This window comes from Lepidochelys kempii, chromosome 7, assembly GCF_965140265.1.
Source record: "Lepidochelys kempii isolate rLepKem1 chromosome 7, rLepKem1.hap2, whole genome shotgun sequence".
Lineage (NCBI taxonomy): Eukaryota > Metazoa > Chordata > Testudines > Cheloniidae > Lepidochelys > Lepidochelys kempii.
The window spans coordinates 90526729-90543215 of NC_133262.1; the positions used below are offsets into that span (position 1 = coordinate 90526729).

General features: G+C 39.9%; 1 protein-coding gene across 34 annotated transcripts in view; it reads right to left on the reverse strand.

The window, feature by feature from the left end:
• The window catches only part of SGMS1 (sphingomyelin synthase 1), a 203381-nt gene that overhangs the window by 78340 nt on the left and 108554 nt on the right, over positions 1-16487 (reverse strand). For 21 of the 34 annotated variants that reach the window (XM_073353729.1, XM_073353716.1, XM_073353717.1 and 18 more), the window contains one exon: positions 13442-13520. The exons of 3 other annotated variants lie outside the window; for them this stretch is intronic. The gene's annotated coding sequence lies outside the window, so the exon portion shown is untranslated. Of the gene's footprint in view, positions 1-3096; positions 3857-10382; positions 10418-13441; positions 13521-16487 lie in introns of those variants that run through there. 10 more of the 34 variants (XM_073353739.1, XM_073353740.1, XM_073353736.1 and 7 more) reach the window with 3 other exon arrangements.

Here is a 16487-nt window from a genome sequence, read left to right on the forward strand (position 1 = left end):
CTTCAGTTACAAGTGCTGCAGTGATGAATGTGAAACACGTTCACTTACTAGTGATCCTCAAATTAACCAGTGCAGTGCCGAGAATTTATCAGCATAGAAAACACCAGAAGGTTCAATCATCAACAGAAGGGACACAAAATAAAAGCATCCAAAATGCAAATCAAGCCAAGCTGCCCAGTAACTTCAAAGATGTTAACTGAAATTATTCATTTCCACTTCAGGAAGAGGTTTTACAGAAATTCTGTATAAAAGTAAAAGCAACAGGAGTACCTGTGGCACCTTAGAGACTAACACATTTATTTGAGCATAAGCTTTCGTGGGCTACAGCCCACTTCATCTGATGCATGCAGTGGAAAATACAGTAGAACGATTTTATATACACAGAGAACATGAAACAATGGGTGTTACCATACACACTATAACGAGAGTGATCAGTTAAGGTGAGCTATTACCAGCAAGAGAGAAAAAAAAAACTTTTTGTAGTGATAATCATTTTTGACTGTTACTATTCACAACTTTGTGAGCAGCAGTGAAACTGGCAAAAATCATTGTCACTGAGGCTTGGGAAAGCTGAGCAAGCAACAGAAGCAAGCACTGGAGTTATCCATAGGGTAGGAGAACAGATGCTGGGGAGAAACAGGTGACTGAAGACCTCTTCCCTTCCCAATTCTGATGGCAGGCAAAAAGTCAGATTCAGTGGTAAGAGTAATGGTAAAAGGTAGGAGTGAGGTGTAACGGAGAAAGTGTCTTCTCACTTCCAGAAGCTTGAGAAGATAGAGCTACAAATTTATCAGCTACCTAGCCTAAGGCAAATATTAAAGATCAAGCCTCACGGCAGGATTCAAGAAGATCAACCAGATACGAATTCCCTCCTCTCTCCCAGCAGACTAGGGCTGGAGGGAGGTGTGAGAGGAAATTGCATTCTTGCTAGAATATTGCTGTTTGACCTCAATCCTAGGGTCTCCACTTCACCCCCACTTGCGTCTGAAACCTACTTCTGATTAATAGACATATGTCTATATTTTAAAGCCGTGCTTACTGACACCTACTAACTCTATAGTCACACAACTCATATCCTCCTCAGGGACAGAATCAGCAGCTTCATTTTAATGAGATCCAGAAGACGGGCTGAAAATGCAGGTGAGACTTCACTTGTTCCTTCTGCAACCAATAGTCCCACGAGTCACCATTAGTCCAAGTTTTACTTTAAAATATCTTTAAAAGATATTTTTTTAATTTTCTGAATTCAACTTGGTTCCAAATCAGGTACTAAAACATAGCACCTCTAAGAAATAAACTGATGTGCTTTTTACATTGTGTAAATTCACCTACAGTAGTTTATCTTTAAATGCAACTTGCCATCCTCCTGGTAAAAGAGTAACCATTATAAAACTTACATTTTATTCTTCACCCAAAATAGACTTACTTGCCTACAATATTTTAAGTTATATTTAAATTTCATCAAGAAATATAAACCTATAAGAAATCCTATATAGATGTTCTAATTAATATTTCAATAAGGGGAGGAGTTTGGGAGAGAAGGAGAAAAATATATTTGTCACAAAATGAACAAACAGTATCACGTATTATTTGGAAAATAGTTAAACAAAAAAAGTCTAGAGCTAGGGTTATACTCTCCTTGAAACTTGTTCAGCTCAGCAACAGGTTTTCCCTGGCTCCAATGAGGGAAGAATAGCCCCATGAGTCACCAGGTTTTCTATAATACTTGTGTCACCTAGTTAAACGCTAGAACACCGGTTCACAAACTGGGGTCCACATACCACTAATGGTCTATGGAGACCTGCCTATTGTTTTTCCACATAAGCAATTGCCACAGGGATGTTATGGAACTATTAATTGGATGGGAGAAAGTCCACATACGTACCTGTGAGAAGGAAGTGAAGCTGTCCATAAGACTCAAAGTGATATCCAGGCTACGAAAATGTGAGAAACCCCCTGCTCTAAAATACCTTATAGAAAGACACCTACTAATTTATTTCAAAATAAAAAACTATAATCCATAACCAAACACCCAGTATTTTCACCACCATCTTCAGCCTGAACTGAAATCAAATATTCACTAAGGAATCTTGGTAACAAATTTAAAAAAATACATAAAACTGAAAGTGTAAGTAAAAACTCCCTCCCCCTTTTGGAGATATTTACTCTTCAGGTAATGACATGAAAGGCAGTTAAACATTCTAGCTGGCCATTACTTGACTAAAAGTGGTCTTAATGCAGTTCTAATACGGTGCCATGTTTCAAAAAATCATGTACTCTTGACATTTTAAGATGCAGTAGTATTTTCTTCTCTACCCTTACTCTATTGTGCAGTCTCAGGCCTTCTGCTATGCTTCGGACACATCTTATGATTAAAACAGGATCGTTCAGAATTTAAGATCTACTGATTTACTGACATTTTTCCATCCAATTCACATGACAGGATTTTTCTCCCTTTGGCTTTGTTGCTAATGGTCTGGGAGTTTCCCTTTTTTCTTATTTTAAGTGTCAACTCATTTAGAGTTTGTCCATTCAGCAAGGACACATATCTATAAGATCAAACTTCAGAATTCCAATTGAGTGTTTCAGCATGCTTTTTACAGATTTAAAAATTTTATTAAAGTTAATGTTGAAAATCAAATTTACACAAGTTAAGAGGGAAGGTACTGTACATACTGGGTCTGGCTTGGGTTATGGGGGATTGCAAGTATCGGTTACAAGGTTCATAAGGTACATACATATCACAAAACCAGCATAGATCCAGATTGGGGTGTGGGAGTTTTTAAAAGTGTCAGTGGATAAATGGGCTCGGGTACGCCACCCATGGACTGTATTAAGAGTCCAAATCAGTATTGGTGTAGAGAGTAAGTACATAGGTGATACTAAGCTCTCTCCCCTCCAAACTACAAAGTTCATGTTACACTTCGTCTCTACTGAACGCTCACAGTTCACACAGTTTTCAAACTGTTTCCTCTGTATTTCACTTTTAAACTAAAAAGAAATCATAGCAAAATCCTCCCTAAAAGCAGCTACAAACACCACACACCCGCTTAATTCCACACATACAGATAAAGCATTTAAATAAAGCATTCTCACCAAATACACGCCGGGCTCAAGGATTGCTTCTTCTCCAGCTGTATTTTCTCAGTGTACCGTGTACAAATGATGTCAGCAGCACTTAAGACGAGAGGCGGAGAAAAAAGCATACTGGGAAATCCAGTCCAGCTGGAGAAAGCCTGTGACTTATGTGGGTGGGTGGAACTCTTTCCCGTTATAGTTCATCTGATAGAGATGATCCATTTCACTATAATTTGCAGAGCTTAGAAGAGTGGAGATAGACGTGTCTATAGAAAGCAGCTTTCATGGTATGCTGGGTGTGGTACTGCTTAGCTGGTTTAACCATGAAAGCTTTAAAAGAATGAGTCAACCTACTGAGCTTTTAAAACTAAACATTTTCATTGTCTGCTAAAGAAATGCATTCTTCCGAGGATTTTTTTCAGATGAGTTAACACAATCTGGAGTTTTAAATTGCTTCTGAAGTTTACCACAGTTTCATGTGGCAGTTTACATTTCACTTTAAATGTGTTCCAACTCTTACCAGCAAAACAATCACTTATATGTATTTTTATTAATCAGTTTACAAACTTTAGTACAGCACTCTCAAATCCAGTAATTGTATTGAAATCTCTAAATTAATTTGATCAAAGCTAAAATTCAGCATGGCATTGTACATGGAAAATAAACTAATAAAAAAACAGAAAGCAGGGATAAAGTATTATATCACAAAGCTCAGAACCAGGACGGAGACAAATGTTCATTCTCCAACACACAGACATCTGAATCTAAAGCTGCTGCCCTGACTCGGAAAGCAAAAACTCTAACATGCTCTGACTTCCTTCCAGACTACATAATACTAGATGCAACATATGTCAAACTGCTAGAAACTTGCTGCTGGTTTTTATAAGGCAGACAACACTGTTATTCTGTGAAGCAGTATTTCCTAATCCTCCACCCCACCTGACACCGGAGAATAGTTTGAGGGGGGAGGTGCAGGAAAAAAGTGGCTGGGTCAGCCTGGGTGGAGAGACACATACAGAGTACAAATAAATGTGTTGTTGCATGTGATGGCTCCTTGCCAACAAGGGAAATCAGAATCAGAGAAGTGAATGGATGAAAAGGAGATGACAGCAACTGCATCTGGGCATAGTGCAAGGGGAAATGGCAGGATATTCATCTGCCAGTTCAAGCTGCGGTAAGATCAACAAAGGATTTCTCCATCAAAACCTTTCAAATATCAAATATCACCACTACACCACTCTAATACTAGAGGTTACGACACATTAGCAAAAACTAGACTAACAGGAAAGGAGTACTTGTGGCACCTTAGAGACTAACCAATTTATTTGAGCATAAGCTTTTGTGAGCTACAGCTCACTTCATCGGGGTTTGTCACAAATTTAGGGCTTTCAGCATTTATGTAGTATGATATTAGGTTAAACAGATTTTAAAATGAAAAATTAACTCTGAACTAATCTTACTAAAGTAAGGATTCCCCCTAAAGAAATGTTCCTGCTGAGTTTATCTCCTCCAGCATATAGGCAAATAACACAGTGCACAGCGAAGCCAACTTGCAAGAAAAGCCAGACTTTGGCAAAGATAGAAAAGGCAGTTCATTCTCCTGTCAGCTGGAAATCTATATGATCTATTGGCTGAATAAATAAATGGGATGTGTCCAGGGTGATCAAGTTCCCTGATGAACAGATAAAATTCCATGTAAGAAAATGGATTAGTTAATGCTTCTACAAGCAACAAAACTCATCTTGTGTGGTCTGTGAACCTCAGAGAGCACCTACATCACAATTAAACACCTGCGGCTGGCCCATCTTCACAGAACTCAGGCTGTGGGGATATAAGATTGTGGTGTAGACGTTTGGGCTCAGAAGAGCCCAGACTCTGGGACCCAGTCCCCTCAGGGGTCCTACATCTCCAGTCAGAGCCCGAATATACATTGCAACTTTTCAGCCCCACAGCCTGAGCCAGATGATGCAGGCCAGCCGTGGCTGTTTAACTGCTGGGTAAATGTACACAGAGAAAAAAAGAGTACCATACTATGTCCCAGCAATCAGTGGAAGCCTGGCTGGAAACCATCTGTTTGGAGGAAGAAGCGCAGCTCTGAAACAATACAGAGAAATTCCCTCCACGCACAGAGCAAATGGATACATGTGTTTGAGGGTAGTATTTCTTACATATATTAGGCCTGTTAGTCTTACCTAGTCTGTCCTCATTCCTGAAGATCCTGGAGACTATCGGGACAAAGCAACCCTTCAGTCTACATATACCCCTCCATACATTTTTCCATAATATGAGGACACAGAATGATAGGATTTGAAGGGACTGGAATGATCATCTAGTCTAACTCCCTGCCAAGATGCAGGATTTGTTGTGTCTAAACCAGCCAAGACAGATGGCTACCCAGCCTCCTTTTGAAAATTTCCAGTGAAGGAGCTTCCATGACCTCCCTAAATCTGCTATGCTGTAATTTGAACCCACAGCCTCTTATCCCACCCTCTATGGCAAAAGAGTTATTTCCATCTTTTTAATGGCAGTATTTTAAGTATTTGAAGACTGCTATCATGTCTCCCTTAATCTCCAAACTAAATACACCTAGGTTCTTTTCCAAACTAAAATACACCTAGGTCTTTCAACTTTTGCTCATATGACCGCATTCCATCCGTTTGATCGTCCTTATCACTTGTCTCTAGATCCTTTCCAGTTCCTCTACATCCTATCTATACATTGGCATCCAAAACTGGACAAGGTACTCCAGCTGAGGCCTAACCAGTGCCCAGTAGAGTGGTACTATCACCTCCCATGACTTGCATATTATGCATTTTTTAATGTTAGGGATGCCAGAAGACTTCTGACTGCAGAAGACCAAACACCCCTGCTGCGCCTCAAGGCCCTGTCCCTTCCCCAAGGCCCCAGTGCTGCTCACTCCATCCCTGCTCCCTCCATCACTCACTCTTCCCCCCCTTTGCTCATTTTCACCAGGTTGGGCATGGGGTTGGGGTGCGGGAGGGGGTGAGGGCTCTGGGGTGGGGCGGGGGTTGGGGTGGGGGGGATGGGCTGAAGGTTTGGACTGTGGGAGGGGGGTGCAGGCTCTGGGAGGGGGTTTGGGTGTGGGAGGGGGTGGGGCAGGGAGTTGGGGTGGGGGAGATGGTTTGGGGTGCGGGCACCTCCCCGAAGCAGCCGGCCTTTCCCTCCTGCTCCTAGGCAGAGGCACAGCCAGGTGGCTCTTTGCGGTGCCCCCGGCAGCAGGCACCGACCCTGCAGCTCCCACTGGCTGCAGTTCCCGGTCAATGGGAGCTGCGGAGCTGGCGCTTGGAGCGGGAGCAGTGCGAGGAGCTCCCATGGCCGTGCCTCTGCCTAGGAGCCATAGGGAAATACCAACTGCTTCCTGGAGCCATGGAGAGCCAAGGCCAGGCAGGGAGCCTGCCTTAGCCCTGCTACGCCGCCAACCAGACTTTTAACGGCCCAGTCAGAGGTGCTGACCAGAGCCGCCAGGATCCCTTTTCAACCACGCATTCTGGTCAAAAACCGGACGCCTGGCAACCCTAGTTAATGTGACCTAAAATGTGCTTTTTTTCCAACAGCATTGCGTTGTTGATTCATGTTGAGGTTGTCATCCACCACAACACTCAGATCCTTCTCAACACTGCTGCTGAGAAGACATAGGGGCTTAAGTTAAAACAATCTGGTTTGTTATTGATCTTTGAAAATTTCAGATAGTTAAAAGGTATATGACAGATTTGAAAAAATTAAAAAGCACCCTGTTACGTCAGGGAACATAAACAATCATACAGTGACTGTCAAAAGTAATCTTGTGGTGTGCACATTAAAATGGCTGACATAAGCAGGAACATTTGCAAAATCTTGGAGGAGAAAGTTCAGCTGACAACCAGTATAAGGGTGCTAGGGCCATTTATTGGAGTTGATTATAAATAGGCTTGAATTTGATTTTTTTATATAATTTTGATGGATAATATCAATGTTTATTTTTAAGATTTTCTATACTTATCAATTTAAATGTTCACAGTTGTGGGAAATTATGGGGGTCAGACAATTTATTTATGACAGTAGACACTGAGATGCAAAAAGTTAAAGCTTTGAATCATTAAAACACAAATTCTCATCATATATGCCAAAACATACTAAATAAATAGCCTTAAATCAAACTCTAAAAAGTTTTCAAGCAGCATTTTTCTTACTTGGCCTATCTGTAAAATTCAATTATCATTGATGGAAATATTTTTCATGCGCATGCGCACAGGGAAATCAATGTTTATCAACATTTACCAATAAAAATATAATCCTTCCAAGCCTGATTAAGGCAAAGAGGGCAAAGTGAAACTCAAATTGGAGAACTAAGTTTATGCCTTTTTGTTTGTTTAGTTGTCCCTCGCCCACTTTACAGTATAATACGAAACGGCAACCTTAAAGGGTTTTTTAAATTTAATTTGACTTTTTCCACATTTTTTTCCCCTTGGAACTGTCAGGAATGTCAAGTCTAGCCTTCCCTATTTTTGAGGAAGCAGTCTGAGGTCCCAGAGGTGTTTCTCTCAGGCTTTAGTTAAAAGGAATGGAGTGTTTAAGTTTTAATGAAGGCACATTTGCTGCTAATAATTTCCCAGACATTTGATTTTAATTAGTTAAAGAAAACAGTTTTACACAATACAAACAAAATCACTTTCCCTTCTCAGGTTTCAGAGTAACAGCCATGTTAGTCTGTATTCGCAAAAAGAAAAGAAGTACTTGTGGCACCTTAGAGACTAACCAATTTATTTGAGCATAAGCTTTCGTGAGCTACAGCTCGGCTGTAGCTCACGAAAGCTTATGCTCAAATAAATTGGTTAGTCTCTAAGGTGCCACAAGTACTCCTTTTCTTTTTCCCTTCTCAATTAATCAGGTCGGACTTGCATGGCATTTAAGAAAAACAGGGGAGACAATATCTGATTTGCTAATATAAAACAAAAGCATACAAATACTATTTTTAACACACAAACAAATAGAACAAACCTATTCTGGCAGTATCCATGTTTCCTTTATATATCAGCTGCCTTTGACTCTCCTCTCCACAACACACTGATAGATGGATTTACTCAAGCTGGTCTCTCCTTTCTCTGTAAAATCTCAGGGTAATAGTGAACAATTGTTCATCCGCCTCAAGAGCTCACCTATTCAGGATTTCAGCAAGTTCAGGCATGGATACAGTCCCTATTAGACTGCAGTTTTAGTGGCTGGTAAGAACACCCAAAGAACCAGATAACAGCATTTGCTAAAAATGCTTTTTCTTTTTTCGGAGGAATGGACAAGAATGTTGTGATTTTTTTTTTCAAAGGCAGATCTTATCACAGTTCGTTATCCATGTCTTTGTCACCTCTAGGTTGAATTACTGAAGTGAGCACTACACAGATAATGTTAATCTTAAAATATACTTTAAAATAGAAATGCTTAGATCTTAAAGCCATTCAGAAACTCATAGCTAGGACAGATCCAGTCTAGACACTTTCTAAGTGGTATTTTCTGAAGGGACTGCTTTGCATTAGTTCTCAATAATCTGTACTATCTACAAAATGATTTCCAGGTCACACTTAAGGTTCTGGTTGTTGCCTCAGCACTGGGGATCATCTGAAGCACACAACAGCTTTTAAAAATCCCTAATTTGAACAGTAATACATTCTCATCCAGTGGTTCTAGGCTTTGCAACTCACTTCTACCATGATCCACCATAACCTCAGAGAATAATGCAAGACTCTCCTGGTTACCCAATTTTTTCCCCAGGAATAAGGGGTGGACTGGGTTTGGCTGGTATTATGGGATCAATAAAAGGCAGTGTGATTCTGGAACTGAGGTAGTCTTTTTAGAAATGCCTTTTAATATGTTTGACTATTGTGTGCAGTTTAAGTATTGTAAGTGCCCAGCGAGCTGCCAATAGATATTTATTTAGCTTTAAACAAATAAATAAGATAGTAAACTTGGTTATGACATCTCAAAGTATTTGTGAACTCCACTTCATAGCTCCAACTTCCTGGAGGATAAAAACAAGTGGGTGGCCAAAGAACTGTTACCTTGTGTGTGGTTTCCTAGATTTCAGAAGCGAGATTTGCAAGCATTGGTGCCAGGGACAGAGGTCGCCTGCAGTGAGCATGAGTCGACAATGTGGCTAACTGGACGGGATGCGATATGGTGCGCATCTCAAGGCTGTGTGAAACAGTGACATGTGGAGGAAGTCTACCCTCTAATGATGCCCATTTGTGGTGTTTACTGTTCATGGTGATGTGACTCTATGGTGCTTCGCACTATGAGAGAATGCATGTATGTGTGGTTTCTGTTGGAATAGAGGGAGAACACCTGTCGATACTGCCTTCTGTCATACTGTCTTCACTCTGCTTCATCTCCTCCTTCCTACGTGAGGCTCACATAGCACAACAATGAATGCAGTATATATGCATAAAGAGGGGAGGACTGACTCTGAAAGCTGTCCCATTTTCCCTGTGCCGGTAAGAATTTTATATTAGACACATGAGAGGCTTCTGCTCCAATCACTGACAGCATAAACTTAACATTAAATTAATATTGCAGTAGCTCAAACTATAGGGAAAGAAAAAGCACAAATATCTATCTTTGTTACTTTGCTCACATGACCCAAATATCCCATAACAATTTGTTACATAATGTCAGTTTGAAATCTGATAATTTATCTTACTGAGATAGTATTCAAGAAAAGGGTTCAAACCACTGAAATTTAAATCCCCAAATGGCAGACTACAGAAACTAGAGAGAGGGCTTAGTAACTCATCTTTTTCTTCCACCTACCAGTGTGGAAATTGCATAATGGCAGATGAATGCAAGTAATGCACAATACAAGGAATAATCTGAACTACTTATTCTCAATGCTAAATTAACTGTAAACATTGAAGAAATATCTGGGTGTCATTGTGAAGGTCAATTAAAACACCTACTCAACATGCAGCAGCCATCAAAAAACTAGCAAAATTTTACGATGTACTTGCAGTGGGACAGAAAATACTACTGAAAATATGATAACTTCAGTGCGCACTCACCTGGAGTTGTGTGTTCAGTTCTGGCTACCCTATTCATCAATCAATGTAGGAATAGAAAGGATTGAGAGAGAGAGAGCGCGAGAGAGAGCGCGCGAGCGCTGTGAAAGTTAGAGGCATGGAAAGGCTTTCATATGAAAAGAGACTGAAAAGATTGGGACTGCTTTAGTTTAGAGAAGAGGGGGGAAAGAGGAGAGACATGATGGAGGGAAATAAAATACTGAATGGTATACAGATAGTATATTGGGAATTCCTATTTACCTTCTCCGACAAGAACAAGAAGATACCCAATGAAACTGAAAGACAACAAATTTAAAACTGATAAATAAATCCTCTTATTTATATGTAGCACAGTCTATAGAACTCATGTTGCAAGATGTCATTGAGGCTTAGTCTGTAAGATCTTTGGGGAAGGCACTACTGCAGGGGTGACCAACCTGAGCCGGAGAAGGAGCCAGAATTTACCAATGTCAAATTTACCAATGTCAAAGAGCCACAGTAATTTGTCAGCAGCCCCCCATCCGCTCCCCCACCCCGCTCCTAGTGCCTCCTGCCCACCGTCAGCCCCGCCAATCAGCGCCTTCCCCTCCCTTCCCGCACCTGTTTCATGCGTGCAGGAGGCTCTGCGGTGGGGGAGGGGGAGGAGTGAGGGCATGGTAGGCTCAGGGGAGGGGTGGGGGCAGGGCCTGCAGCAGAGCCGGGGTTGAGCAGTGAGCACCCCCTGGCACATTGGAAAGTTGGCGCCTGTAGCTCCAGCCCTGGAGTCGGTACCTATACAAGCAGCTGAATATTAACTTCTGAAGAGCTGCATGTGGCTCCAGGGCCGTAGGTTGGCTACCCCGCACTACTGTCTTTTCACTAGTCCCTGTGTGTACTGTGCTTAGCACAAGGAGGCCTGATCTTTAGCCTCTAGCTACTGCCACCAAACAAGTAATAAATAGTAAGACTAAGAGCTCAGTTAGTAGTATTCAAAAACAGACTAGTAATTTTTATATGGATAATGAAGACATCCTCAGTTACTTTAGGCTTCATGGCATAAGGCAGCCTCTCACAGGCATTAGAAAGAAACTTATCCTATGGAAAATTTATTATGGGTTTTTTATCAACTTTCTTAGAAGCATCTAAGAGTATCCACTCTGAGACAGGATACCAGACTAGATGGACCATTGGTCTAATCTAGTTTGGCAACTCTTATATTCCCATGTTCACTTCTTATATTTTAAAGTGCTTTTTCCAATGCACCATGCTAACTACTTTTAAAGTTTATCAGAAATGGATAGTAGGATCTCTTCTACACAGGGAAATTATTGGAAAATAAGTCTGCAAATGTGTGCATCTGTTCATTTCAATTACAACTATTAAGAGCTGTATTACTTTGAGGTTTTACTGCCTTCAAAACATTTTCAAAGCAATCTTAAGTAATATTTGAAATTAGCTGGGCACAATATAGGTCACTTTAAAACATATGATACTGAAAAGCAATTTAAACAACACCTTCACTCCAACAAGCAATCAAGTCTCTTTCTATGAATATATATCAGTCAACTACCAGAAACCACTTGTTTCCTCAACCATTAACAAATTAAACTAAGAAAGAGATCGCTTCTCATTATTAAAATGTTACTGTATATGCTGAATTCTGCCTGGTGAAGCAGGATTTTATTCCACTGCAATAAATGCCATCTAGTGTTTTTTTTAAGAAAAATCACAATCTTTCATTCAGAACTTCTCTCTCTCTCTCTCTGGTTAAGCTAAGGGGACCCAAGAATTCAAGCTGTGTAAGAAATCCAATTAGATAAATGATTTCTCAATAGACTTAGGCAGGCAACAATACAACTTGCAGGATTGCACTGATTCATGTCAACTAGTGCAAATGGATTTTGTGAGAGTATGTTATGTGTGTATTTGGCATCAGACTAGGCATGGCCTTATGCTTGCTTGATTCCTTTAAACTTCAGCATCTTTCCTTCTATATTAGTATTCATTTGACTTTTAATTCAAACTACTTTTAAATTTTAAGTTTACAGAAAGCCAGAAAGGAAAAAAAAACAGGTACCAAGCTTTATAAATAAATAGACCACACATATAAAACATATCAAGCAAAAAAAAGGAAAAAAAAAATCTTAGGATTTTTCACTATTGACTTCAAAGGGAGCAGAATTAGGCCAGCACTGAGCACATCTGAGAATCCACATATTCTCCTATACTTCAACAAACATGGTCAAATGATTTTAGAGTTTTATCAATGTATAAAGTCATGCTCCATAGATTTTTCTACAAGAATTAAATACACCATTTTGGGAATTTTTTCTCGAGATCTTCCTTAAATTGACAAACCATTAATGATTTAGAAGGAATGTGGTTAACAGGCCATTTTTTGGACCACCATCAAATTAAATGATTATTTTGAATGTTTTCCAACACAGATATTTTAAAAGATTTAAATGGGAATTATGAAGGCCTTTTTACATCATCCTTTTTTTAGTGGACAAAGTATTGCCGAGGATCCTGTGAAATGTATGACAAACACAGACATTGTAACAAATCTAGCATCCACAATTTACTGGGTCAACCAGCTCACAAGCTGCAGTATTTAAATAGGCTGAAATTACTGCTCAAACTAAGAGAGGTATAGTAAAAGAAATGGGAAACTGGGGACAGGAATACATTTTGTACATCACTCTACACAGTGTCCTTTTACCATATGCCCACAATATTGTGTGTAGATGTGTTGGTTGGGTTACCAAATACTTGCTCAAGCCACTCACTTGTTTTATGAACCAAAACACATTCAAATAAAATAGCACTAGAAAGGGATCTCAGGCTTCAGAATACTCTTCATATACAGTAGTGATATGAAATTCCAACCCACCTGTATCATTCACTGATAACAGCTAACACATTGCAAAATCATTTGAAACAAGGAACTGGTTTTATGGACAGTAATGGAAATTCAATAAATTAGTATAGTTTCCAAGCATGTATCACTCTCAATTTTAGCTCTTAGTGAACACTTGACAAATTTATGACACTGAACAAAAAATACTCTTTGAAAGGAATTATTTAAAATGAAATACTTTTGACCTACCCAATGAACAGATAAATCCTAATTACAGAATTACAAACAAACAGATAAATATGAAAAAATGAATTTAAATAACCACTACTTTTAACCTGTAGGTAAATTTATTGCACTTTTTTTCCCCTGATGATTATCCTTGATGCAGGCTAGATGATTTTGTCCAACTGCTTTTTTTTTAAATCAGGTATGATATATCCAAGCTCAGTTAAATCACCTATATAAAGAGAACACTCCTTACCTGTAATCATCTTTGTTGTACACATCACATCTTCCCTCTAGTCTCCAAATTTGTTAGTGTTCTGCTATTGTATCTCTACCTACCAGAAAGCAAAGAGACAGTTCAGTTCTCACAAACATTTTTGTCATGGATTTAATATCAAATTCTCCTAACACTTCCTTATTTAGATTCAACAAAAACATGTCTGTATGTGCCACAAACCTGTATAGCTTATATAAGAGCTTTCCTTGATTTTACCCATTTATTGCACCAGCATAATTATCCAGCATGTATTTATTCAGTTGCTTTAATTACTCCCTATCACAACCAAAAACAATATCAGGAAATATGGTGTTATAAAAGAGTCACAGGAAGGAATATAGAAAATTCTCTCTTTAAAATATTCTGGTGGTTTTGCGCAAGTTCCTTGATTGTTTCTATTGCCGCCATTTAAAAGTCAAACAAATACATTCTCTGATCCACCAAGAGATGGGGGCTGCAAAGAACCCTAACAAGACCTTAAAGCTTTGACCAGAAGTTCTTGTATAGGAGGAATATGACTAGCATCCAAAGAATGAAACAGATACTTTTTAAGGAGAAATGGTAGAAACACAAATCCCACACATATTTTTCTGTAATTCTATAAACCTTCAAGTACCAGGTAAAAATAAATTGGGGACTAACTACTAATGACGTGCTTTCCAGAGATGCTGAGCCCTTGCAGCTCCCTTTGTCTTAAAGGGAGCTACAGGAGCCGAGAACCTGTGAAGACCTGATCACTAACTACTGTAATTCTACCCAAAGGTACACAAAAATCAGTGGAAAAAGCCATTCAAACTCCCCTGTCCCACTAGATGACATGAAAAAACTTGTCTAGAGACCTGTCTTTAGAGTCAATAACATTCAGAGACTTAGGAAACACATGAAAGTCCCAAAATAGAGTAAGCACGTCTTGCACCAAAGCACAGACTTGATTCCAATGTTTTAAGTCTGAGATCTCCAGCTCCCATAGTGGATTCAGGGGGGGGTTGGGGGGGGGGAGGGAGAGAGAGAGAGAGTGATAGGCACCATTTCTTCATCTTTATGAACAATAACATGGTATTGAAAGGAGGAGCAGACGATCAAACGAACAACAGGGAGAAAACAGCATGGAAAGAAAGGGAAAAGCAGCGCATGAGCAGAGCACTGTTTATGGGATGTGCAATGTGGAAGGAGTATTTGAAGAACTGGGCTTATCACAGAATGGTCTCTCACTGAGATGGTTAATTGATTCTGGCTGGGAGCTTGGTTAAATGCTTGCTTAGAAACTCCAGCCCTGAAAGACTTTGTGAAGCTTGGGAGTTGAACCTTGGCAAAGGCCTGCTCCACCATTAGAAGACTTAGCCTGGAATTTAAGTTAGCTTTTAGGAACCTGGCCTAGGCAGAGGCCTTCTTCCAACCTTCAAAGGCTCAGTTTAGTCTAGAGACAAGGCAGAGAGCTAAGGAGGAGATGAGAAACCCACATCGCATAGTAGGTCCAAAACTTTGGATGTCAAAATTAGAGATGGAATCATGTCATGAAGCTCAAATTTGGATTCCAGCTTTCCCAGACCTCAGGAGTATTCAGATTCCTGTATTCTGATGTAAGCCTATTTCCAGTCACAATGTTCGGCATGGTAAATGTTGTGAATCCAGATGACTCTTTGAAGAGAGGTGGGAAAGAAATAGGAAGGCAGAGATCCAGCTTCAGATTGCAACCAATTCTGAGCCAAACATGTATCCCCCTTCCTGCAACATCAGTTCGCCGAATGGGAAAGAAAAATTGAGGGAAGTAGGAAGGAAGCTAGATTTAAAAAAATACAACATAAAAAAGGAAAGCCATTTAATTTATTTAATACTTCAGCTGATTTAAAATGCCAATAGAATATAGCCTTTATTAGAAGTTGCCACCAAAAATTTGATTTAATTTTCAGACCATTTATACAAGAAAGGTGTTCCCAGCATACTATAGAACACATCTCATGCTTTGGCAACTAAAGTTCAAAAGAGGAATACTGTGTCATACTCCACATGAGTCACTATCTTAAAGTGCAAAGGAAACAGAGTTTCCGTTCCCCTTCCTATACTCTGATTAACTTGGTATAATTCAAAACTAAAAAGTCAATTTATTTCAAGAATTTTCTTTCATGTCAAGTTTTTCCCCAATACAAAAGTGGACTTAAAAGTTCCCTTTATATACATAAATATGCATTTGCTTTGTTAGTGTATATATATCTGTATATGTACAAGTCCAAAACAAGATTTTGATAATTCTGCCTACCAACAATCCAACCCCTTCTGGAAACTCAGATGAATCACAACACCAGTTTTTTTCTTTCTTCAAATGGATCCAGAAATATTTGACAGTATGAGTGTACAGATACTACACAACCTTTGACTTCAGTTTGTGTTTTGGTTTCCTCTTCATAAACATCTAAAATCATGTCTCAAGTAAGGACTGAACACGAAGCAAATCTCATCTACAGCCAAGCTCTACAATACAACCGCATTTGCTCCAACCCCTCAGACAGAGACAAACACCTACAAGATCTCTATCAAGTGTTCTTACAATTACAATACCCACTTGCTGAAGTGAAGAAACAAACTGACAGAGCCAGAAGTTACCTACTACAGGACTGGCCCAACAAAGAAAATAACAGAACGCCACTACCCATCACCTTCAGCCCCCAACTAAAACCTCTCCAACACATCATCAAGGATCTACAACCTATCCTGAAGGACGACCCATCACTCCCACAGATCTTGGGAGACAGGCCAGTCCTTGCTGACAGACAGCCCCCCAACCTGAAGCAAACACTCACCAGCAACCACTCACCACACAACAGAACCACTAACCCAGGAACCTATCCTTGTAACAAAGCCCGTTGCCAACTGTGTCCACATATCTATTCAGGGGACACCATCATAGGGCCTAATCACATCAGCCATACTATCAGAGGCTCGTTCACCTGCACATCTACCAATGTGATATATGCCATCATGTGCCAACAATGCCCCTCTGCCATTGCTAAACTAGACAGTCTCTCCG